This window comes from Phocoena phocoena, chromosome 14 (genome assembly GCF_963924675.1).
Source record: "Phocoena phocoena chromosome 14, mPhoPho1.1, whole genome shotgun sequence".
Lineage (NCBI taxonomy): Eukaryota > Metazoa > Chordata > Mammalia > Artiodactyla > Phocoenidae > Phocoena > Phocoena phocoena.
In genome coordinates, this window is record NC_089232.1 from 21,276,472 (window position 1) to 21,302,974 (window position 26,503).

Below are 26,503 nucleotides of genomic sequence, written 5' to 3' on the forward strand. Positions count from 1 at the left end.
ACAAGTTAGACTTGGGATTTTAGCCCTTTAACCTGGGTTCTCATGACTGACTGGTCAATGTGGACCTAGGGGAATATGGGTTTTGAGTGGAAATAAAACTCTGTAGAATCTGAGGAATATTATTCATATTAGATGAAATAGAATTAATGAAGAAGGGTGAATAAGTGAGAATTTTTCAAAAGCCTGAGCGTAGAGTAGTTATAAATAAAAACTAATTGGAAATACATGAAATAGTTCAAAAAAACACAAATATGGATACATGGCAGAATATACATAACTCATGGCTGAATTGTTATGCTGTACTGTCAAAAGGAGGAACAATACTGTAAAAATATTAGAAAGTTTTAAAAATTAACAAAAAAATAGGATACATGGAAGGAAGAATTCTAATTATAAATCCAATAAGAGAAAAATAAATAAATAAAAGGAATGATAGATTTGAAAAAATGATGACTGATTTTTCTATAATTAAGCTAATATGAGAGAAATCAGGTTGAAAATCTTTATAAATTGCCAAATATCTTAGACAAGAAAAATATTCACATGTTTATATATTATAGTGAAATGTAAGTACATCAAAATTAAAAAAGAAATTGCTAAAATTTTCTAAAAGGAAAGCAGACAACAATAAAAGAAACAGGAATTAGAATAACATCAGATTTCTTAATAAAAGCTTTAGTCCAAAGAAGAAAATAAACATATTTTCAAAGATTTGAGGGAAATAAATTGTATCCTATAATTTTATATCTGGTTCACTATCTCTTAAAGATAGGAACCAGAAAGGTGAAAAGTTGAAATAGAGGGGACTTCCCTGGTGGTCCAGTGATAAAGAATCCACCTTTCAATGCAGGGAACACGGGTTCAATCCCTGGTGGGGGAACTAGGTTTCCACATGCTGTGGGACAGCTAAGCCCACGTGCCACAACTACTGAGCTTGCGTGCCTCACCTAGGAAGCCTAGGTACCACAAACTACAGAGTCCACCCACTCTAGAACCCACGTGCCACAACTACGGAACCCATGTGCCCTGGAACATGAGTGCCACAACTAGAGAAGAGAAAACCCACATGCCATAGCTAAAGAGATGCCCACACGCTGCCACAAAGAGCCTACATGCTGCAACGAAAGATCCTGCATGCCTCAAGGAAAATCCCATGTGCCTCAACCAAAAAAAAAAAAAAAGATTCAAATAGAGTGTTTCAAACAGAGGGAAAACAAGAGAATAAGTAGAAGACAAGAAAGAAAGAAATTCAATAGGAAACTATGCAACAATCCCTCACCTTCCTCTCATATCCAGAAGCAGAATTAAAATCCCACATGCTATCGATATGGGCAAGGAAACAAGGAGCTGAGAGTGTGTTAGGGACATTTACTCTTTAGGGAAATATTACAGATATTTAAAAATGGATCATGGAAAAATAAATGTAAGTATGATTGTTAGGGAAACATCAAGCAGTTTAAATGAATACTTTTCAGTCAAGCAATTGCAATGCATTCCATCAAACTGAAGTCAGTAAAGAAGGAAAAAAGGGGAGGAACAAATAAAAATTTGCAAAATGTAAAGCATGAGCTAAAAAAGCAAATATATTCTAATATAACAATAATCATAGGAGATTAAATGGATTAAATTTAACAATCAAAATGGAGATACTCTCAGGCTGAACAATTACATGAGATTCAATACTTTGAAATTTAAAAAACAGACTTTAAATAAAATGACTTCAAAAATTTCAGAAAAAGCTTAGATAACAAATTTAATTTCAAAGCAAAATAGAATTTAAGATGAGAAGCACTATAAGAAATAAAGAATAATTTTATGTTCTGATAAAAATGATGAGGACAGCATTGCAATAGTCCACATATAGGCATCTAACAGGATCCCTTCAAAATGCAGGAAAGTGTAACTATCAAATGTATGGAAAAAATAGACAAATCAAAGCTTGTGATGGATTTTTAATCATTGTCAGAAAAAATAATCTAGCAAAAACAAGAAAGATGTAGTGTGTGTGTTTGTGTGTATGTATAAAACAATAAGGTCTTATCAGTGGAGAAAGAGAGAGAAAAATAGATGATAACATGGTAGATATATGATAGATAGATCATAGATAGATAGATAGATAGATAGACAGATAGATAGATAGATGGTAGCTATCTCTAACATGAGATAGAGAAAGCATTATCTTTTTGAACCATATAGATCATTTGTAGAATTCATCTATATAGGAGGCAAAAAAGAAAGTGTCAGAAAGGTAATAAATATCAGAGTGTACTCAGAACCATAAATGAGTTCTTTTTATTTAAAATGTATGGACATAGCCTCCTTTGTTGAGAGTATTCTAAGAGTTACAGCATATATACAACTTTTATAACAAATATTGGCATAAATAATAAAATGTTATATTTTGGGAGTCAAAGACTTTCATAAATCTATTTTTAGATAACAAGGTAAGGGGATGTGTTTATCCATTTGAGAAGGGGCAGTGGAGCCGGCCACCTGATAATGCCTGCGTTCCTGTATTTGCCTTGAGCAGAAGTAACAGAACTATTTTCTTCAGGACTAAGCAGTAGGGGCTCACTTCCAGCCTTTGCTGGCTCAGGGTGGTCCTTAAGCAGCCTGGAAGGAAGCTGTGGCACATCCTGGCTTGAGAAGGGTCTGTATCCCTTAGCAGTCTAGTCCCTAGCTGTTTCTTCCTGTCACATCTCAGAGTGCCCATATCTTCCTCTGAGTGCCAGGGGAAGGATGGGGAAGCCAGGCCAGCCCACAGGGACCTCAGCAAACAAACAAACAAAACAACTCATTCTAGATCATGTCAACTCAAATTCTTTCTTCACATTATTTCATACAGTGTAAATAGGACACACATCACAAGGCACATTTTATGCCAGTTTCTCTATCTTGTTCCATTTAACAATGATATTTTTTTTTCAATTACCACATACTTATAATTGTTCTGATATCATTAGTCACTTAACTTGGGAAGGTCATACCATTAAGGATGAGTTCCTTTTGTACAAGTGAACAAAACTATATTTGTGTTTATAAAAAGAAAGAAAATACACAAAGAGAAGGAATATGGATAGCTATAGTTCAATTAAATGTGAGTTTAGTCACTCCATGTAGAACTAGCAGAAGAAATAATTTATCTTACTTGTGCTCAATGATGAGTTTTGTTACCCATCATAAAGCCAAAGGAGCTAAAATTTAAAAGATTGCTATTATCAATCAAAATGTGCTCTTTAGTTACCCTGAACTTACCTGAGTTCTGGTAATAGTGGGTTTCTTCTCAGAGACTTGCCACTGGAACTAACATTTTTATGAAAATAAGGAGCAAGAAAACGTACAATTTGATAATCAACTTTAGAGTTTTTACATAACAGTATTTAGCACTTTGGACAAGCTTGATGGCCTTGCACTACATATGGGGAACAGAGCAATGCCACTTGGCTATAGCTTCAGAAATTGTTTCTAAGATAAATCAAAGTCAGCAAGGAACCAGAGAATGTGACAGAAACTAGCATAGCACAATACTGTTAAAGTAAATTTAAGGATATTTAGTATTCTGTCAATGAGGTCAACTCTGCCATTACCTAAAATGTACTACACATAGAGTGTCTTTGTCATTTCTCAGGGGAGGATAGTTCAGTTTAAAAATATATCAACCATATATTAATAGCACATGTCACAGAGTATCCCTTTCAAATTCTGGCTTATTAAGAGGAGAGGAAGCTTCATTTACACAAGTTGATATTTTTGTGGTTTCAACTGGTGCTGATATCATGAGACACACCTTATGCTCTCTGTTAGTTGGTGGGATTACTTTGTTGCTCAAAAATTAGAAGACAGTGACTGATTTTGTGATAGGACAGGAGTACAAATTCTGACCTAATTTTTTTTTTATATTTGTTTCTTTCTTTCTAAAAAAGCAGCAGGAAGGGCAGTTTTGTCTATAGTTAGGAAGGAGATTAAACAGCCTCCATAATCCACTCCAGGATTTACCAACTGTATCTGAGTTTCTCCTTTTAATTAACTGTAATTCTCATGGTCTTTATTTCAGTGATGGAGAACAACATTTTTTTTTTTCTAGTTTTAATAATTTCGGTTCTTAAAGTTTTATCACTTCAGCTTACAAGGGAGTATTTTACCCTGAATTTCCAATCTTTCTCAGAAGTATTATCTAGAGAAAAACTGATCCTTTCTTCTAGAATATATCTCTCCTGCTTATCCCTCTGGAATTGTTTTTATTAAATTTTAGCTCAGATGTGACCACCTTTATGAAGTTGCCTTGACCACTTCCAGACTAACTCAGTGTATCTTTCTCCAATGACAAAACTATTCTTTGAATATATTTCCATTTTTAGAAATTATTATTTATTTCATTATCATTTACATTTTGTCTTTGAACTGTATTGTGAGCAAGTTACTTGAGAGAAGCTACCATCTCCCCCTGCCCCCATCTCGAGGTCCCTAGAGCTTAAAATAGCAATAATAAAGTAATCATTTTTTTTCTAATGAATGAAGCAAACACATGAAATCAACATTCTTTTCTTCTCACATTTCCAAAAATCATATGTGGAACTTCCTTCAACCCACCACAGGTTGTTCATACATCTACACACCAGAAGAATGCAGTCAAAGCCCTGAACTTAACCATGTAATCTCCATGTCACCCTGGAAAGAACTTTCTGGTGTTGCAGGTAGAGGCAGAATAATTCATTTCATCACTGTTCTGAAAATATATTTGCAATAATCAAGGTTGCCATCAAGGAATCTATAGTTAGATATCATGGTAACATGTACAGTGTGTATTCAAGACAAATCACCTAAAAATAAAATTAAATAAAAAACCTGGGGAAACATATGCACTCAGTATGTGTCTTAATAAAATTTCTTTTTCTCAAATGATAGTTTTTAATTTTTTTTCATTTAGATTAAAACTGGATCAACTGCATAAAATATAACAAAGATTAAAAACACTTCATCTAAAATGAAAAAATAAAAACTTTATGTTTTGTCCTTGAGAAGCAGAGTAAATGAAAGTATTCTAATATCTACCTTAAGATGGCAGAAAAAAGTTGAATCTCAAATCCTTATTCTTAAAAATTAACAACATCCAGTGAGATTGAAAATTTAACTCAAGTTTATATTAAGTTACTAAAAAATGAAGCGTTATTTTCTATAACAGATGTTGTTTCTTTCATTCACCTATACCTCAACTAGGAGGAGGATATGGGATTATGAAGTAGGTATTTAAACTTGTCACTCAATGATAAATCAGTGATCACTGATTGAAATATCCCTTTTGTTTGAAGATTTTCCCTTTTTCATTAAGTATTGCATCAATTAGAAATCAACCTCTCAGAAAGAGTTCTCCCTTCTCCCCTCTCTTCTTTCACAATATGGTGCCTGAATGTAGTGGAAATGAGTCTTCACCGTGACTATAGGCAGGAGGGAGGCAGGGAAAACCCTGTGTTTCTCTGGAGGCTCCAGCTAAGCAGCTCACTTATGTCTAGGCAGCAGCCTCCTCTCACACTGACCCCTCTTGTGAAATACCAGGTCCTGCCTGGTCTTTGGGTATGTTCTGGTGCCCCACACAGCTGATAATTGACCAGATATTTGTCAATCACTTGTCATCATCTCTTTTCATTAGGTTTTCCACACATGGCATCCTCTTCCCAACTGAAGGTCCATGACAGTCCTTTCCATATTTATGTGATTCTATGTGGGTAAAAAAGGAAAATCTGTGTCCTGCATACTGTGGACAAGCCATGGAGTAGCAGCAGCGTTATCCCATGTGATCTATCTCACGAGTTCCCTTCTGCCAACCACACTGTATTGCTCTGGAACCATTTGAAACAGCACTAAGTAAATGTGGAACTTCTCCTAAGACTTGTATCCCACCCAAAGTCTAGGCAATGCCCAGGAAAATAGGCCACAGGCTCCAATATTTTCAGGGTCCCCACATATATTTGGATATTTCTGCTAGTTACAGTTCCTCACTTCTCCTTCCCCACTGTCTCTGAGGCTAGAGAGGTGGAAATTGGCCTTTTGCATTTTCCAGTGATTTCCTATATGTACATCATCACTTAACTCTATCTACCTTCTCTTTCATCACCTATCTTCATTGTAGCTGTTCTCAATCTGTACTGTGCAACAGAATCACCTGGAGGGCTTAATGAATCAAAGACTGCTAAGTCTCACTCCCAGAGTTTCTTGTTCAATAGTTCTGGGAATAAGCCCAAGAATTTCCATGTCTAACAAGTTCTAGGGTGATACTAATGCTACTGGTCCAGAGACTACACTTTAAGAAACACGGACACTTAGAAAAGGTGACATACAAGTACATGAGCACTGCTTTTTAAAAATTAACTTGATTGAGGTATAATTGATATACAAAAAATGCACATATGTAATGTATACAATTTGATGAGTTTGAACATACACATGCAACTATAAAATTATCACCAAATCCAGGTAATAGACATAACTATTACCTCTAAAAGTACCCTTGCGCCCCTTTGCTTTTGTTTTTGTTTTTCCTGGTAAGAACACTTAACATGAAATCTACCCTCTTAACACATTTTATTTTCATTGAATTATAAATTGTATACAATAACATATTAGTTTCAGGTATACGTACATCATAGAGCTTCAATATTCATGTGCATTTCAAAATGGTCACCACAAGTTTAGTTACCATTTGTCACCATACAAGGTTATTATAATATAATTGACTGTATTCCCTATGCTGTACATTAACACATTTTAAGTGCACAATACAGTATTATTAACTACAGGCACTATGTTGTAAAGCAGCTCTCTAGACTTTATTCATCTTACATAACTAAAATTTTATACCCATTGAATGACTCCCCATTTCCTTCCCCTTAACCTCTGGCAACCACCGTTCTAATCTCTGCTTCTCTGAGTTAGTTTTAGATTCCTCAGATAAGCGGAAGCATGCAGTATATAAACATTGTCCTTGATAGGTTAGTGGTAGCTCAAGGAATGTGTAAAACCTTTTATTTTATTTTTTAAGTTAAGCCTGGATTTCAAAACTATTGCTTTGCAAGGAGTAAAGAAGAAATAAAAGTCAAAGTTGAGAATGATTTTGTTTCTCTAGCTGATAACTTATCTTTTCCTTGTAGCGTTGAAACCTATTGATTCAGTTATCAGGGAAGCCAAGGACAAGAGGATTTTAAGGACATAAAATATTTCAAAAAATATATCTCTTCTAAAAAACTGAACAAAAATTAAGATGGAAACTAGCAAACAATACCTATATTACTGAAACTAAGAAAGAGTCACAGTGTTATGCCATAATTTATTTTTAAGTGGTAACCAGGGAGAAAACAAGAAAAATACAGCAATAATAAAGTCTTAGTTTCTACCTCAGCCTTCCCAGAAGCAGTGCAGTGAAGCCAGTGGGACACAATTTCACAAATGCTTCATATTTGGAGAAAAGTAGACTGAGGAGAAGATTAGGAAGCCAGTAGGAAAGATCTGAAAACCTCTGGAAAGAAAGAAGTCATCAATCACTGCACAGTCATCAGGTGGGGACATTCCCAAGTTTTGGGATTTATTTTTCCCATTATGTGAGAAAAATGAGAAAGAGACCAGTCAACATCACTGTGATTTTCCAGAGATAATTATTTCTGCCCAAAACAGGACTGAACCTAAAGAGAAACTAAACAAGATGTGCACTATTGCAGAATTGGGCAACCTGGGAGGAAGAGAGAGATAAGACCCTATTAGGAACAGTGTGGCCCACATTTTCAAGTTCTCCTTGTCTTTTCCCTTCATAGGCTGCTGCCAGGGAAAAGCGAAACAAGGATTGAAAATCACGGAAGAATAGTGTATTAATTTTGTATTGGTGTGTAATAAAATTGCTTCAAAATAGCAGCTTAAAATAACTTGGATATATTATCTCAAAGATTTGATAAATCAGTTTAGCATGGCTTTGCTGGATCTTCTAATCAGAGTTGGTCTCACTGTCTGCAAGGCAGATGTTGGCTGGACTGTATTCTCATATGGAGGCTCAAGTGAGAAAGAATCTACTTCCAAGTTCTTTCAGGTTGTGTGCAGAACAGATTTCCTTGTTGCTATATGACTGAGGTCTCTAGCTTTTTCCTGGCTGTTGACTGTAGTTTGCCTTTAGCCTTCCCAAAGTTCCTTGCCACATAGACTATCCCAAATGGCCTTTTACTTCAAGACAGAAGAAGAGTTTCTAGCTCCAGTGGGTTATGAGGAAATTGTTTATAACAAACTTAATCGTGGGAGTGACATCTTATCATCTTTGCCATCTTCCATTGGTTGTTCAAACCCAAGGAAAAATAATTTAACGAAGGTGTGAACACCAGAAAGTGAAAATCTTTGGGAGTCACCTTAGCATATGCCCACTGCAATTAATTTTATTAAAAATGATTCCAGTGGGCTGCTCTGGTGGCGCAGTGGTTGAGAGTCCACCTGCCGATGCAGGGGACACGGGTTCGTGCCCCAGTCCGGGAGGATCCCACATGCCATGGAGCAGTTGGGCCCGTGATCCATGGCCGCTGGGCCTGTGCGTCTGGAGCCTATGCTCCGCAATGGGAGAGGCCACAACAGTGAGAGACCCATGTACCACAAAAAAAAAAAAAAAATGATTCCAGGATCCTACACTGAATTGGGTAAATAATAGTCCACGTGCAACATCCCCATTCCTTACAAAATAAGATACTCTACATTTTCATCCCTAGTAAGAAACATTTAAAGAAATCACAAAAGTCACATAGATCAATTATGACTGTCCAAAGATCCAATCGAGCTTTCCCTTAACTGCCCACTCCCTTCTCATACCCTGCAAAGATGGATATAACAAAGCATACTTAACTTGTAAACTGGAGCTCATAGGAGGAAGAAAGCATGGTTCTCAGCAATGTGGAAAGGCAGGAATAAGATTCTGACACAATATGTTGAGGCCAAAAGAAGGTCTAGAGAAATCAAGGATCCATCTAGAAGAAAATATAACCCAGGAAACAAAATACAATTTTACTTAGTGAGGGTTTTGCTCTATGGAAGATTTGACAAAGTGCATTTGTAGGGTAAAAGGAAAAAAGAATGAAACAGAGAGGCAAAGACTAGGGCATTGCTTCTCAAACTTGAGGCATCCAGAATCACCAAGACCCCTAGTTAAAAACAGATTACTGCAATTAGTAGGTCTAGGGTGGGACTCAATAGCATGCATTTCTACTAAGTTCCCTTGTGATGATGATTCTGCTGATCACACTTTGAGAACCATTACAACAGGGGAGGGTTATATTTTTCAGAATTAAATTTTATATTGTAACAAGACAAATCTAATATTACCTTCCTGTCTTCTATATGAGCCTGATTCTGTAAGCTGTGATTTGAAATACTACGCTTACTGTGTATTTTGTTCTTGGTCATTTTAAAATGTGTGTGTGTGTGTGTGTGTGTGTGTGTGTGTGTTTTAATCGTAGTTTTCTAAATAATATATTAAATATTATAAAAATACCTGATTTACTGGGATAAGACTAAATGAGAACATACATAAATGTTCTCAGTACAATACCTAGCATTCACAGGCACTCAATAAATTCTGTTTAATTTTCTTCTTACTTGAGTGAAAGAAGAATAAAAATATTATACTGTTGATCTGACACCAGTTATTACAACCCTGGCCTGTCTATAATTGTATCAGTATCTGAAATTGGGATATCAGAGTTTCCTAAAAATTATGTTAAAACATATTTTCCCTAAGAATATGTGCCTTTCCCTTCAAACACAATTTGATGTTTTGTTTTTTGTTTTTTGTTTTTTTTTTTCTGGTTAAAAATGAGGAACAGATGTTCAATTTACATTATGTGTCAGAGAATGTGTCAGAGTAAGTAAGTAAAATGACTTAATGGCAAAATTATCCATTAGCAACTTTAGGGTAGGTCTTATTTCTGCTTATCCTGACCACTCCATCATAATTTAGTTTCTGGTACATTTTCACTGTTATTATGCAATTTCCTCTACCAGTCCTCAAGCTAAAGTCACATCAGAGTCAGCACTACCACCAAGGGCCGATTTATTTTAAAGTAACAAATTATAATTCACATATAAGTGTATAAGTGACAATATAACAAAGTAATGAAGATTTTTCCATGACCTTCATTGTACCATTGTCTTTCTCTGCTCTTGAGACAATTGGTTGAGAGTGAAGGCAGTGATGATAAAGAAGGAAGCTTGATGGGGCTTAGGACTTCTAGAAGTCTATAGAATGGAAATAATGAGGTCTTCCCTACTTGCATTCTAGTTTTTTAGGAGAATCGAATAAATGATGTATGTAAAAGTTCTTTGAAAAATGTAAATGGCTGATTTTAAAATAATTACTCCATGAATAAACAAAAGATTCTTAATATAATTCAGGAGGGACTACAGGTTTACAAATAGTTTCTTAATTTATAAGAGTAGAGACTAATATGACATAGAGAGTAAAAGAAGGAAAAAGGAAGGTTGGAATGAAAGGAGATATAGATGCAGAGCATAAAGAAGATAATAAATTGATAAAATGTAAATACAAAGATGATAAAGTATAATGGTTTAATCTAGATCCAATACATATAATCAAGGTACAATTGTTAAGGACTAAACTCTACTTAAAAAACAAAATACACTTCGTAACGCAAAATGGATGTATTCTAAAAGAGACAGCTCTCTCATAAGGTGAGAAAAGTCTAAAGTGAGTGGATGATCAAAGACAAGCCATACAATCTACAGATAAAAAGAGGCCTTCAAAACTATCATATCATCCACCATATCAATGAAGAGATGAGAATTCTAGACCTCATGCATCAAAAAGGAATGAGCCATTTTATGTATGAGAACTGCTATGCATCTGTATTCATGTCCCTTTCCTGCTATTAGTGACTTAAAACAACCCAGTTTCTTGTCGTACAGTTCTGGAGGTCAGCAGTCTGAAAATGGGTCTTATCTATAGGGCTAAAATCAACATGTCGACATGGCTGTGTTCTTTTTGGAAGTTCTAGAGGAGAATCTGTCCCTTGTCTTTTCCAGCCTCTAGAATCCTCCTACATTCCTCTTTTGTGGCCCCTTCTTCCATCTTCAAACACAGCAGGGAAGCATTTTTCAATCTCTCTCTCTGACCTTTGTGTCTGTCGTCACATCTCCCTCTGCCCCTGACACGCTTGCCTCCCTTTTATAAGAATTCATATGATTAGCTAGAACTCATGCGGATAATCTGGGTTTATGTCCTTATTGCAACATCCTTGAATTCGATCACTTTTGTATAATCCATTTTACCATGTAAATTAGCATAGTTACAGGTTCCTGGGAATTAAGGTGCAGGCCTCTTTAGTGGACCTTATTTCAGCATACCACAGTGTGGTATACAGAAGCTATCAGAATGATTCTCTCATTCTCTGCCCATGTTCTGGATATCTTGTTCCATATGGACAGTGGAAATCCATTGTTTTTATGTCTTTATAATCTCATCCATGGGAGTTTGTTGCCACTCTGAGTAAAGGGTTCAATTCAAATATAAAAATATTTGTTATAAACCTTTTAATGTCAGATGATATTAACTTTTTATTTATTTATGAAAATCAAATGATAGAAATACAAACATGATTGATGAAGATGCCAAAAATGTTTCTTAATTAATGGTTCTTCTCTGTTAATGGAAGGAAAACATTAAATAATCAAACATTAAATATAAGGGTACATAATATTACATATTATGATAGCAATACACGGGGTAGTAGAAAGAGTCACAGGTAAGGGCAGGACAAGGTTGATACTACTACCATGGATAGATCGCTAAGATATGGTTTTTCCCTGGAGGTGACATTTGATAAAAGGCCTAAAAATATGTGAGACAACAAGTCATGTAAATATACTAGTGCTATGAGGCAAGCATTTTCCAGACATAATAAACCACAGGAATAAAGGCCATCAGGGGGAACAATCCTGTTTTATCTGAGAAAAAGGTAGGCCTAAGTAGCTAACAGTGAGCAAGGAATGAATGGTAGGAAAGGTTATGAGCAATCTTGTAATCCATTAATTAATTAATCAGTTAATTTATTTTCTGAGTGTTATGGGAATCCACAAGAGAGAATTGAGTGTATGGGTGTGAGAGGAGAAAATTGACAAAGGCCCATAAGCACAAGGTTTTATAAAATATTACAATGTGAGAGTAACTCTAAGAGAGTGCCCTGGGTGGGTATGAAACTAAAGATATTATAGAATAGATAGGAAAAGTCAGTTTCTTTGAGAATTTGTTACAGTTCAAATCTCAGAAGGTATGGGAAAATTTATGTTGAGTGAGTCACAGGACAGGATACAGGAGCAACAAGACTGGGGTTCTGGTTTAGTAGCCATGGGTTGGACAATTTGTGTTTATTTAGAAGAATGCAGAGGAATGACTGGGGGCTAAGGTCCAGTAAGGGCTACTGTGTAAACCTTTAGTCTTTTAGAACCTTTCACAGGAGAGACCTCATTTACTTTATATTTCACAAAGATGTTTCTTTCTCTGTGGATGCTTGACTGGGGGAAACAGCAGAGTGGCTGAGGAAGACTAATAAGCAGTTCATTTTAATGACTCAGGCAAGAAGGAAAGGTGTGTGGGCTGGGTAGTATCTTTCTTTTACAAATTAAAACAACAACAGCAGTAACATGTGACCATGTGAAAACATTGCTAGGGCCCTCCCAGGGTGCTGACAGGGGCTGATGAAAGCAGGGGGCCCTGATGTAATGGAACGCAGGCTCAGCCACTCGCCACTCAACAGCCAATAAATTGAGGGGCAAGCTTCAGTAGAGAAGAGAGGTGCTTTTTCAGAAAAGCCAGCAATCTGGGAAGAAGGTGGACTTATGTACAGAGACCAATTCCAAAGATTCTGCTCACCCATGACAATTTTAAAGGGAAAAAGGAGAAACAAGTTCAGTTAATCATTAAAGCAGGACATTGGATTCTTTCTCTTTTTTCCATTGCGTGCAGGCCTGCTGACTTATCTGGATCTTCCCTGGGACGCTGTCTTGTTTGCATGGTCTGCCTGCAATTGGATGTTCTCTTGCCCACATGGTCCACTGCACCCACAGGGTCAACCTGCAAATTTACTAAGGGAAGCTAGGGGTAGATGATCATTCTTTAATTACTTAATTCTTCTAGGAAAGGAATCAACAGTTTAGGTAAGGTATTATGGACATTTAGAAAAGTAGAAATAAGGCGCTAAGTTAAATGTTGCCTAATGATCTCATTTTTATGATTAAGGTCTAAGGAAAACAGGGATGAACAAACAGAAAAGGGGCAAAGGAGTTGCTTACACTGACATTTATAATTTATTGATTTTACAGCATATGCATCTCTGAGAATGGCTTAGTAATGTAGTGAAAATGAAAGCTTGATTAGGCGAAGAGAACCTAGGAGAGGAACAGGAGACAGCAAACTTAAACATCTCTTGCAAGAACTTTCCTTCAAAAGGAAGCAAATAAATGGAATGGTGGTTAGCTAGATGGGTACATAGGAGAAAACACATTTTTTTTTTTTTAAATATAAGATTGGAGATATAATGATGTGTCTGTGTGCCTCTGGAAATGATACAGTAGAGAAGAATTTGATATTGTGGTAGAAAAACAGATGTTATAGGTACCAACCCTTTAAATAGAGCAAAGGAACAGACTGCCTTTAAAGAGGAGCAGGGATGCACGTTAATTCTGTAAGAGGGAAGGCAGAATATGTGGTCATGAAGTTGGGAGGTTGCTGGGTGGCAAAGCAAGGAAGTTTTATTCTAAAATGTTTCAATTTCTCAGCCAAATACTCAAATTCAAGATCATCCTGTGAGAGGTTTGAGGACCAGAAGTTATGAAATTGCAATCTGGGAGACTGAGAGAATGAATTGATAAGGGATGCATAACAGAATTGCTGAAAGTATTGAGGACACACTTGATGTTCATGGGCATAAATGGAAAATGAGATCTGTTATCCTGATTTTAGCATTTCTCTAGATAGATTCAGCTGCTTGTGTATGATCCCTGAATTAATAGAGAAAAGGGTTTAACAATCATTTGGATTTTACCATGTGAGAACACTGGATAGAAAAGTGTGCAGGGGAGTTGAGGAGTATGTAAGGATAAAATTATAGGTATGAATAGTACAATCTAAATAAAGAGGGAAATGACTTTTCAGGCAACTGATGAACAATGCAAAACATCCAATCAGTGATTGGAAGGCAACGGAGGTCACCTTTGAATGTGGCTTATGACAAATGATAGATATGGAAGATCGATAAGTTGTCAGTGTATGTGTCAAACGTTGTACCTGACAAAATTCATATGCAATTTTTAGCACTTATGGGGTATTAAAAATTATTCATGCATCAGTCATGAAGAAAGCCTCAATAAATTATAAAATTAAAGAACTAAATAGTACAGATAATTTGGGGGGGATATTTAAAGACAAAAGTTAAAATATGAAGATCCAACTCTACTAAATATGTGAATTTGTTATCCACCACTGCCTAAATTCTGTTTTAGTTTTCCCACTACATTTTGATGATTATCCTTACTCTATCCTTATTGTAGAATATAATTAACTGAATGGGAGGATGAATGAATGAATGAATGGATGAGTGAATGAAGCTCCTGCATTTCCAGTTTCATTTGCCATCAGAATGCATATCTGTGATTTAGGCTGTGCTAATCAGATATACTCATGGAACTCACTTACTTTGATGTGGAAAACGTCACGTGAGGAAAAACAGGCAGAGAAGGATAAATCAGAGAAGGATATCCGTTTTATGGTTATTTCCTGCAATCAGGGGCAGTAATGGGGTTTCTGCTTGGGAAAGAGGCAGTATCCATGGAGCCTGAAGCAGCGGTAACAGTATCTTGAACTAACAACTTCCTAGTTATTGGAGAGGCAGCAATCCTTCAGCAGACCAGTTCTATGATAAACCTTTAAGAATCATTCCTTCAGAAGTTTAGTTTACAGTTTATTTCTTCATCCCTCCCCAAAATTCTATAAGATATCTTCATTCATATCTTTCTCTTGACACTAGCTAAAGTAGATTCTACTGTTTACAACTAACAATACTAGCCAATACACCTCCACTTGGAAATCGATACACTTAGAAACAATTACTCTTATAATTCAAAAAAAAAAAAAGAGAGAGAGGAAAAAAATGGCACTAAATATGAAGAAAATATGAATAATGAAAATATAGTATAGCTCTATTTATTAGAAAGTGGCCGTATTTCTTTTTCAGCAGCAAATGCATAATTTTAAATGCATTAATTCTTAAAAGAAAAAAGAATGAAAGTCATTATAACTGTTGCTTGTTTTGGGTAATATTTTTTCTAAAAGTAAGCTGAGGATTAAGATAAAGTAATGCATGCAAATTATCTTATGCATTTCCAGAAAAATAAGAGATACTGAGTAAATGATGGCAATGACTATTAGCAGTAGAAATACTAATAAACCATTGTCATAAAAACAAACTTAAAACTATGAGAAATGTTTTATTTTCTTTCTCAATTAATAGGAAGTGAAAGCAACAGAAAATACGTTTTATAGATAGGCAAACAAGGTAAACATGTAGATGAAGTGTGGAAAAAATACAGACAAATTTACATATTTTCAACAGTTGTGGGATTTTAGGGACATTTTCTCCTTTTTTTGTTTTTAATCAATTTTACTGAAGCATAATTAAATGCAATGAAATGCACAGCCTTTAATTATACAATTTAATGAGTTTTAGCAAATGTATATCATGAAACCACACGACAATTGAGATATAGGTTATATCCATGAAATATATGTTCAAGTGTTTCGGTCATTTAAAAACTATATTTTTCTTTTTGTGATTGGATTGTAGAGGTTCTTTACATATTTTAAGCATGAAGACTTTGTTAGATATATTTGTTGTAAATATTTCCTGTAGTCTATGGCTTGTTTTGTTTTTTAACTTGTTTAATACTATCTTTTCAACAGTAGAGGCTTTAATTTTGATGAGGTCCAATTCATCAAGTTTTTTTTTTTTGTTTTTTTTTTTTGCGGTACACGGGCCTCTCACTGTTGTGGTCTCTCCCGTTGCGGAGCACAGGCTCCAGATGTGCAGGCTCAGCGGCCATGGCTCACAGGTCCAGCCGCTCCGCGGCGTGTGGGATCTTCCCGGACTGGGGCACAAACCCGTATCCCCTGCATCGGCAGGGGACTCTCAACCACTCTGCCACCAGGGAAGCCCATCATCATCATGTTTTCTTTTATATTTAGCATGTGTCCTAAGAAATCTTTACTCACCTCATGGTGGCAAATATGTTTTCCAGTGTTTAGTTGTGGAGTCTTTACAGCTTTAACATTTTTTTATTTTATTTTTTTTTTTGCGTACAGCTTTAACTTTTATGTTTATGATCCATCTTCCATTAATATTTTTGTAGCGGTCAATATTACACACTTACAACCCCAAACAGATACTTGGTGGTTACAGCACTATTTGTCGAATGGACAATTCCTTTCCCCATTGAATAGCTTTCGCTCTTCTGTTAACAATAACTGACGGTGAGTGTTGATTCTTTTTCTGGCTTCTTTATTCTATATAGTGGATGTATTTATTACTATTTGCATCAATACGACATTTTCAGCTTCACATTAAGTTTTAAAATCAAGTAGTACAAATCCTTGAATTTTGCTTTAAAAATTGTTTTGGTCTTTCTAGATGGTATTTTTTCCTATAAATTTTAGTCAGTATCTCAATTTCTAAAAGGCAAAAAAAAAAAACACCTCTTGGGGTTTTTATTGGAATTTAACCTATAAATCAATTTGAGGAGAACTGTTATTACAACAAGAGTATTCTAATTCATAAACATGGTTTATTTCTTTATTCAGTTAAGATTTCCTTAATATCCCTGTATAATGTTTCATACATTTCTATGTATAGGGTACACACATCTTTTGTTAAATTAATTACTAAGTATTTTATATTAGACACCAAGTTAAATGATAATTTAAGAACTTCCATTTCAAATTGTTTGTTGCTAGCATATAGAAATGCAAATGATTTTTTTATATTGGCCTTTTATCTGCCAGAATGATAAACTGACTTAACAATTTTAATAATTTTAAAATAGTTCTTTCTTAGGCTTTTCTACTTAAGAACTAGAGACAATTTTACTTTTCTTTTTTTTCTCTCCAGCTAGGCCTCCAGTACAATATTGAAGTGGAAATGAGGAGATTGGACATCCTGGCCTTTTTTTGATCCTAGGAAGAAAGCATTCAGTCTTAAAATTAAGTGAGGCACAGTACAAAATGAAATTATGGGGCCCTATGTTAAAAAAATATTAAGTATTTCAAGACAGTGGCAGCATTAAATCAAGTTCTGTAAGTTCTTATTTTGTGATGTCATCATCTAATTTTAGTTTTGTCTGCTAGTCCCGCCCCTCGAAAGGCGGGAAGGCTGGCCTGGGTTCAAAGTCTCCAGGTCAGTTCCTGGAACTGGGTGGTCCGGAATGTCTCCAGGGCAGTTTCTGGAACTGGGTGGTGGGGAGAATTTCGGTCTGATGCAACCTGTGAATCTGATTGTGTTCCCCTGCCTCGGGCCAGTTGGCCTTACAATTTTGATATCACTATATTTGTGCTTCCAAAACCATTTTAAAATAAGCTATGACTGATGCTATATTCCATCTGTTGTAGTAAAATATATATCATCAACTTTTAATATGTAATTATAGTAGCTGATAATTTCTAAATATTCATAATGTACAGATTTAAATTTCTCTCACTTTCATATTTTTATTCTGCATTTTTTCCCTTATTTTGATCGTAGTTAGTTGTTTAATGATATTCATTTCTATTTTATTTATTAAGATTGTTTATGTGATACTGAAACTAGAGTTTTCTGTTTTAAATTCTTTACTGAATTTGTATAATTCTTCACAATGGAAGGGTTTTGTTATATATCTGGAATAAAGATAAAGAAGAATGTTTGAGTTTTATTGTCTTTCCACTTGCCTTCTTACTCTATTATATGGATGTTTTGTAAATCCACAGAGACTGGAATAATTAGGCCTGGACAGCTGCAATATTAAACTTTCCATAAACTGTGAGTGGAAAGATTATTAACAGTTTATGGAAATAAACTAAAATGAAGACTTCCTTTATTTTACCTATAATTTTATCTTACAGTTTTCTATGGATCCCTCTGTAAATCACATGGATTCTGCAATTCTTCAGCACTTACTGTTTTTCCCCATTATTAATTAAAATGCCAACTACAGTGTTTATTAAAATGTGGTGAATAGTGGAAACAATCCCTTGTATGAATACCAAACAGTCTGGATTCTCAGCACTCCCAGTGACCAGGTAAAACTAGGGAAGCTCTGATAGGCTGTCATGCAGAGTGGGGCCATTTCTACCATTGTGTGAGGGAAAAACAAACAGATTGCCCATTTAGTTAAAACTCCATGCATTAGAGTTGTCAACTAGGCGTCAGAAACATCACAACCAGGTGATGTAAATTACCATAGTTGCAAATAACCTTGAGCATTTTATTATATGGGAATGTTTATAGGTAACTGTAGTATTTATTCTACCATAAAATAAGTTGAGATTTTGAAAGTTGGGTTACTACAAACTTCTAAATTCAAACATATCTGCATCTTATAGTAAAGCTGAGAAGTAGAAGAAAAAGTTGTTTCCAAGTCCAGTAGTTGTTTTCTACTGGAATGGTAGGATATTATGTTGTGTAGAGAGTAGTGGTCTACAGTGAGGTAAGAATAAGTGATTTAATCACAAGGATAGGGTAGGGAAAAGATTTGATATTTGAGTTCTACTCTGAATATTTAAATTTTATTTCCAAACTCGTATTTGTAGCTTCTCCTACAATCCCTAGTCTTGGGAGAAATCTAAGGTAAATAATGTACTGTGCCTACTTTGCTATGATATGTTACACATGGGGCACCCCTTTTCTCACCTTCTTTAATATCTATAAACATTTAAAGTAGCTATTGATAACAATGCTTCAAGTGATGAGGTGATGTACAGCAACCTAAAAATAATTCAGTTTATAAGTAGTATTGCCTTCCTCTAAAATAATGATTTAGACTCCTGAGTTAGTTAATATTATGTTTCAACTTGACTGGACTGTGAGGTGTGCAGATATTGGTTAAACATTTTTCTGTATGTGTCTGTGCTTCTGGGTGATATTAATATTTAAATCAATAGATCAAGTAAAGCAGATTTCCTCCCCAATGTGGATGGGCTTCATCCAATCTGGTGAAGGCCGGAATAAAACAAAAAGACAGAGGAAAGAGAAATGCTCTCACTGTCTGTTTTCGAGCTGGAACATCAGGCCTCTCCTGCCTTTGGACTCAGACTCAGATTGGAATTTAAACCATTGGCTCTCCTGCTGCTCTTGCTTCTCAGGCTTTGGTCATTGACTGAAACTACACCATCAGCTCCCTGGGTCTCCTGCTTGCAGACTGCAAATCTTGAGACTTCTCAGTTGCCATAACTATGTGAGCCAATCCATATATATATATATATATATATATATATATATATATATATATATATATATATATATATATATCTCCTATAAATATATATATTTATCTCCTATTATTTATATCCTTATATAGCTATAGCTCCATCTATCTATCTATTTCCTATTGTTTCTGTTTCTCTGAAGAACCCTGACTAAATCAGACTCCAGAAACAACTTGCCCAAAAAGCTATTTCTTACTTGTGGTGGTCTAATACTAATACTAGGCTCCCAGAAGATAAACAGGTCCTAACACCTGGAACCTATTAATACTACCATGTATCACATAAAATGTGATCAAATTAAAGTTTTGGGGTTGAGAAGATTATTTTAGACTATATAAATGGCCCCTAAATATCCTTATAAGAGGGATAATTGACAAGAGAGAAAATGTAACCACTAAGACAGAGATTTGAGTGATGTAATTGCAACTTAAGGAATGTTGACAGCCACCAAATGGTGAAGGAGGAAAGGAACAGCTTCTCTCCTAGAAACTCCTGAGGGAGAACACCTCAACTAAAACCTTAGTTTCTGCTCAATAAAACTGATTTCAGATTTCTGGACTGAAGAACTGTGAGAGAATAAATTTCTGTTTTGGGGGGTTTGTTTTTGTTTTTTTTTTTTTTTTGCGGTACACGGGCCTCTCACTGTTGTGACCTCTCCCGTTGCAGAGCACAGGCTCCGGATGCGCAGGCTCAGAGGCCATGGCTCACGGGCCCAGGCGTTCCGCGGCATGTGGGATCCTCCTGGACCGGGGCATGAACCTGTGTTCCCTGCATCGGCAGGCGGACTCTCAACTGCTGTGCCACCAGGGAAGCCCAATTCCTGTTGTTTTTAAGCCACAAAATTTGTGGTAATTTCTTACAGCAGTTGGAAAAGTGCTACAGTTCTTACCATCAAGATATATTTCCCCTTATGCTGATTTCTCTTTTCTGTACAGTCACTGATTGGTAGAAAGGGTAAAAAAGAAGAAAGATATTACTATTTATTGAGTTTTCCCCTGTGCCTTGCACAATGCAACACATTCAACACATTCAAAATACATTGTCTCATTCCTTCTCTTTCTTAGAGTATCCTGCTAAAATGACAAAGCAGTGATTATAGAAATTTATACTTCTTCAGATCATCATCACTGAAGTTCTTCAGTGGCTATCTAGAGCCCCATGCAGGGAATACAATCTGTTGGCTTTTGAGTAAATCTGTCCCAAAGAAAATTTTGATGGCTAGTACAGCATTTTTAAACTCACTTGAACTTGGAGAATTTTGAGCAAGAAATGATCTAGGTCTCCAGCGGTTCAGCATCCCCCCTACACAATACTGATTACTACTGCCAACTTCACAGAATCAGATTTTCAATATGGTCTCTGAAGATACTTAACTGAACAACTCTGGCCTAAAGAATTCAACCCATACTATTAACTATGCCATACAACCTCTTTCATGATTTGTCCAGATTTACCAATCATATCATGGCTTTTCCTTCTTATACTTTCTTTTCTTTCCTCTTAAGTATTTTTTAATTTTTTCCCAGGTTTATTGAGGTAAAACTGACAAATAGAAATGGTATATATATATATATATATGTATGTATGGTGTACAGAGTGATGTTTTGACATATGTATACATGTATACATTGTAGAATGATTACCACAATCAAACTAATTAACATACCATTGCTTCACATAGTTACCTTTTGGAGGGGCAAGAAAACATAAGATCTACCATTTTAGCAAATTTTAAGTATACAATACATTATCGATAACTATAGACACTGTACTATACAATAGGTCTCCAGAATTGATCAGTCTTATAACTACTTGATTTTTGGTAGAATTCACCAGTGAAACCATCTGGTCCTGGGCTTTTCTTTGTTAGGAGGTTTTTGATGACTGATTTAATCTCCCTACTTGTTTTTGGTATATTCAGATTTTCTATTTATTCATGATTCAGTCTTGATAGATTTCATTTGAAGGAATTTACCATTTCTTCCAGGTTATCCAAATTTTTAGTGTATATTTGTTCATATTACTTTTTTTGCATTTCTGTGTTATCACATTTAATGTTTCCTTTCTCATTTTTGATTTTATTCATTTGAGTCTTCTCTTTTTTCATTAGTTACTCTGGCTATAGGTTTGCTAATTTTGTTTACCTTTTTCAAAAAACAAGTTTTAGTCTTTAAAAATCTTTTCTATTGTCTTCTGGTCTCTATTTCATTTATTTTTGTTCTGATACTTGTTATTTTCTTCATTCTGCTAATTTTGGGCTTAGTTTATTTCCATAGTTCCTTGAGATGTAACACTAGGTTATTTAACTAAGATATTTCTTTTTTTTTAACCTAGGCATTTATTGCTATAAAATTCCCTTTAACTGCTTTTTCTGCATCCAGAAAGTTTTAATATTTTGTTTCCACTTTTGTTTGTCTCAAGATATTTCTTAATGTCTATTTTGATTTATTCTGTGACCAGTTGGTTGTTCAATAGTGTGTCATTTAATTTCCACATATTTGTGAATTTTCCATTTTTCCTTTTATTTTTGATTTTTATTTTAATACCATACTGTAGGGGCACATGCAGGGAGCTGGCCATGGGAGGGGGTAAGGGGAGCAGCCTATAGAATTTTGGGGACACCCATCCTGCACCCTAGAGGATGCCAAGTTCTCATTCACTAGTTCTCACTTTCCCCATGGGTGAAATCACAGGCTAATGGGGTCTCTCTTGGTACTGTGCTGTGCCACTTTGGGGGAGGGGTGATATAAGTAAAGTAAAACTGTTTTTCTTATTTTCTTCAATGCATCTATTCTTGGATTTTTGCTCCTATGGTGTGCTGGAACTTCTCTCCTGAACTATTGAATTCCCACAAAACTACTCTAGTCCATGGATGGTTGTCAAAACTGAAGTTATCCAGGAGGATAAAAGCTGAAAACTCCTAATCTGTCATCTATTCCCCCATTTCACTTTCAGCTACATATTATTTTTTCTCAGCTATACCAGAAAACTACATTTTTCACTCTTCTCCACATGCTGCTCCAATGACATGAAATACATCTTCCTTGCTCCTGATTCCAATTCATCTCCGCGTTGTTTAATTTTATCTGTACTATAAAACCTTGCTTTGCTGGCTTCCACTTGAATCATGTGTCCCTTCTATATGCTCTCATATCATATATGACTCTATTATAACTCTTAGTATTTTCTATAGTATATAGTAATTGTTTATTATTCAGTAACAGAAAACTATTTAAAATAGAAATTACATCTTATTTATATTCCTAACACCTAGCCTGGTGCCTATAGTATGGGATGTATTCAAATTTGTTGAATAATTATAGTCCCATTTGAGGTAGATATGATGTTCACTTTATAGTGAAAAAGTTCCTATTTGGGACATGTCAGTGCTTTAAGCTCAGTAAATCTCACTTGCTCTTTATGCTCTGTGATTGGAATTTATTTTCAGTGGCTAATAATATATTTTGTGTGGAAACATATCTAAGCAGAAATCATGAAAATTCATGCCACTCAAGATTTTCCAAGAAATTGGAGCATTTTTACTTCTAAATATCTTCCCTGAGCTTTCAAGTGTCCTCAGGGTAAGGTGGTGAACTAAGCCATATTCCTCAAGTAGTTGACCCTGAAGCTATAAAAGTGAGGAATAAATGAGTACTCTGATAACTTTTATAATCAAGATTTAGACAAAAACAAGTCTGTAATAGAACTGAAGCTCTGAGGAAAGTTGGACTACAAGAGCAGGTAGTGGTATGGATTATAAGAAATTTTAATGTCTTTATGAGGTTCCCAGATGTATAAAACAAAGAACAAAAGTCGTACCTTTCAGCAAATAGTGACTATCACCTAATTCATTGTTAAAGTGTCCATCCTAAAGGCCAGGCAGGCAGGTTAAATAAAAATGAAAAATGTGTAGAGTCGATGTTGTGATGTTAACCACACAGTTGGTGCTATCTCCAGTTTTTATCCCAATTCTTTCTATTTGATGCTTAATTCTACTAGCAATTTTGATGACCAGATTAATTCCTTCTTATATATTAATTTTATATCCAGAGAAATTTTTAAAAGGAAAAGGCCATTTCTTGTTGTTGTTGTTGCTTTCCACAGTGTCTAAAATTTATTTTTAATCATTCCCCAAATATAGTCATTCTTAAATTTTTACTGTTATAACAACATTTTGTGAGAATACTGTTACAGTAGTCCTCATAATAAAATGTTTACAAGCTGCACAAAATTACTTATTTACTTTAAGGAGTATTCTACAGAACTAAATTCATGTACATAAAATAAGAGAATAGGTAAGTGTACTGGGCTAGAAATAAATAAGTGTACATTATTAGGGCAAAAATAGTGAACATAATTATTAAGACATGATGAAGGAAGAGATAGTTGGAGGAGATTTAAGCAGTCCACAAAACAATGTTTATAAAGAAAATACAGGGATATTTTACCAGAAATGCAAAAACTAGCATAAAACTCAGGATGGCAGAAATTTAGATAACTGGGCAGGATATGCTTGGATGCAAGGTATTTTCGAAAAAGTCCTAACTTGCTGCAGACGTTAACTTAGGTAAACTTGAAGGCTTGGCTGTGACAGGCTTCTAGGGGGAGCTATTCATATTATACCATTCAAAGAAGGATGTTTGTGAAATTTGGACTTTCACCAGTGAGGTGAGAAGAAAACCTTGTATAGAGAAATGAAGTTTCTATTATACTACTTACTCTTTCAATAGCCCATTCCAGTAACATAGTTCAAATGGATGTATATTCAAGATTAGGAGTTGGCAATCATTTTATGTAAAGACCAGACTAGTAACTGTTTTCAACTTTGTGGGCCATGCAGCCCAGTCTTTACTGCAACTACTCAACTCTGCTGTTCTAGTGCAAAAGTAGCCATAGACAGTACACAAATAAATGGGGATGTCTGTGTTACAGTGAAACTTTTTCTGCAAAAACAGATGGTAGGCAATTTTGGCCTACACACAAGCCATACTTTGCCAATTCATGATTTAGAGAAATGAAATAACAGAAAATATCAACTTTTTCTACTTGTCTTTGTCTGCGACTAAATGTTTTAAACATGGACCTGCAATATCTATAAACTAAAACTATCTCAAATCCAAATCTTGGACAAAAAGCGAAAACATATTTCTTTAAAAATGTTTAAGTACAAAACTAAGCAAGACTTTGCTTTTTGAACTGTAGATATCAAATAGAAAGGATCACTTTGAGAAATTAAATGTTACCCAGGTAAATAATGTCATTGAAAGAAACAAGCAAAAATATATTGTATTCTATTCTAAGCAAAGTTGATTAGAAGAATGTCACAACTAGATGTTATAGCAAAATTTCTCAGGTTTATAGAAAATAGAGCAGAAAAAATTCTGTAATCATATAATCGGAAAAATAAAAGATCATGTTACATACAAGAGTAAAAAACAAAAATACTTTTAATGTCTGAAGTTTTCTATAACATTTTGTCATAAAATAATTTAAAAATTCAGTGTTTTAAGGAAATATGTTCATAAATAGATTAAAAAATATATAAGGCCAGTATACAAATTTTTAAAGACTAAAGAACAGGAGTTTCTAACATGCAAATACTCTACATATCTTCAAGAGATTCTTGATGTCAGAAAAGGTATGCTGTATTTCCTACACACTTTCCCCAGGCACCAACTAGGGATTGTTCTTATCAATGGGGCGGTGATGAGCGTGCCACTCTGCTGGTTTTGTGAAGACTGCCACCATGTCCACCTTCCACACACGGTGGGGTGTAAATCCAGGACCTTGTGTAAGCTCCCCTATCCATTAAACCATTGATGTCTCTATTGCTGACTGTAGGCGCTTTCTTTGATCTTAAAGCTGGACAAGTGCAACCCAGTCCAGCCTGTGGGGTGCAGCACAACAATAAGGTTTAAAAATAATACAAATATCAAGATTTTTGGAAAAAAAAAGTATATTTCATAACCATTTGGACTGAACATTTTAGTTCATCAAAAAATATGAAAAATAGATAAAGAAAAGGATAAATAAGCTTATAAAACATTTTCATAAAGCATGATATAGTGTGATAATCATTATAAAATTTTATAGTGCTGGGATTTTGATAAAGAACATGAATTTCAGATATCTTTACTTAAGGTTCACCATAGAAAAATAAAATATGCAATTTCTGAATCATTTGAAGAAAAAAAAATGAATATGTCTAAATTATATGGTAAAAATGCTCTCCCAAATAGTTTGTCTTTCAAAGAAGAAATAAAATTTGCCCATGAAGAATACAGAGTATGACTACAATAATAAATATTTAAAATTATGGTATGAGCTACAGCTAAAGTAGGAGGAACACGGTAATTTATAAAAGTAAGATTTGTTAATATTCACCTGAAGAGCATGGTAAAATGAGGAATCAAACTATCCAATAAAACTATGATGAAAAGCTTAATGAAAATGAATGAATGCCATTAAGAAAAATGTAGAAAAGTAAATATAACATCTGCTTCTCTTGTTCATAATAGAATTATAGAAATATCTCAAAAGACTAAGCAAGAAATATGAGATATCATTAAACCTTAGAACACAATATATGGGACTTTGTACCCCCTTCCACTGTCTTATTCTGAGTATCAACTGCAGGGATGCTTCCTCACTCCTCATTCCCTTTCCATATAATGTAAAAGAATGAAGTATATTTCTCTGAAAAATTGAAATGAAATGCCCCTAGAGTATAAAATATCCTTGCAATGGATCACTTATAGTAGAAAGTGAATAATCTGTGTTTTCTCAACTGTTAAGCTCATAGTTTAAATTCATTACATGATTAACTGGATTTCATCTTCATATGTTTGCCCAATTTTCTATATGGTTTTTATCTTTCTTTTAGAAAATTGATTTTTAAGAGTGATATATATTTAAGATATTGATTCTTTGTCCATTTACTTATAGCAGATATCTTTCCCCAGG